The sequence below is a fragment of the Pyrgilauda ruficollis genome, unplaced genomic scaffold (assembly GCF_017590135.1).
Source record: "Pyrgilauda ruficollis isolate IOZ18807 unplaced genomic scaffold, ASM1759013v1 scaffold185, whole genome shotgun sequence".
NCBI classification, from domain to species: domain Eukaryota; kingdom Metazoa; phylum Chordata; class Aves; order Passeriformes; family Passeridae; genus Pyrgilauda; species Pyrgilauda ruficollis.
Genome location: NW_024517540.1, coordinates 684075 through 685327, shown reverse-complemented (window position 1 = coordinate 685327; position 1253 = coordinate 684075).

Below are 1253 nucleotides of genomic sequence, written 5' to 3'. Positions count from 1 at the left end.
AGATCCCACACCCTGGATTCCACACCCTGCATCCCGCACCCCAGATCCCACAGTCTGAATCCCACCCCCCAGATCCCACCCCCCAGATCCCAAACCCCACACCCGAAATCCCACACTCCAGATCCCTTCCCTGGCTCCTGCACCCCAGATCCCACACCCCAGGTCCCACACTCCAGATCCCACACCCCAAATCCCTCCCCTGGATCCCGCACCCCAAATCCCACAACCCAAAATCCCGCACCCCAAATCCCGCACCCCAGATCCCACACCCCGGATCCCGCACCCCAAATCCCTGCCCTGGCTCCTGCTCCCCACATCCGCTCCCGGCCGTTGCGCAAGGGGCCGGGGGCGAGGGCGGCAGCCGGGTTGGCACAGCCCGGCGTGGGAAGCGGGTGGTGGCTCCGGGGTGACCGTGGGGTGACCGTGGGGTGACTGTGGGGCACGGAGCGCAGCGTGGGGCCGGGGTGTTGGGCTCTGCCTCAGCTCTCAGCATGAGACCCCAACCCGGCTGGGGCGGGGGCACCCGTGGGTTTGTTATGTGGGTTTATTAATTACCGGGCTGCCCGATAATTGCCCTGCATGGGATGGCATTAATTAGCCCAGGATACGGGGGGTGCAGGGAGGGTCGGGGTGCAGGACTGCCCTGCCTCGAGGTTTGGGGTGCCGCTGTCCCCTGTTCCCTGCCCAGCTCGGCTCCCCCAGAACCGGCCGGGACCCCTCGGGGGCAGTGCCCCCCACCCGGGCGGCTGTGGGGCAGGTGGGGGGCACTGCCCCACCGAGCGGTGATGGCGGGGGGATGGAAAAGGGAGCCAGGGCTCAGGGTTGGCTTCACCCCCACGCCCGGGCTGTGATCCTGCACCCCGGGAGCTCGTCCAGGAGCAGCAAGGGTGGAATTACACCTTCCCTGGGGAAGAGGAGGAGGAGGAGGAGGGGGAGGAAGGCTCTGGTATCTCCAGGTGGACACTTGGCAGGCGCCCATCACCCCTGGCGCCATTCCCAGGGCCGTGTCCTGCCTCTCCCGAGGGTGGGCGCAGGACCCTGCCCCCTCCCCACTTCACCGACGCGGCCCCGGAGACCCTGGGACCGCCAGGGCCGGGCGGGAGCCGCCGGTAATGGAATCCAGCCGCCCCCCCCGGCCCCGAGGGCTTCCCCCCGCCGGAGGAATATCCGCTTTCCCCGAGAGCCCTGGGGACGGCTCCAGTTTGCCTCCGCCTGGGGGGATCACTGGGGGGGCTCCGGGACCTCGAGAAGGG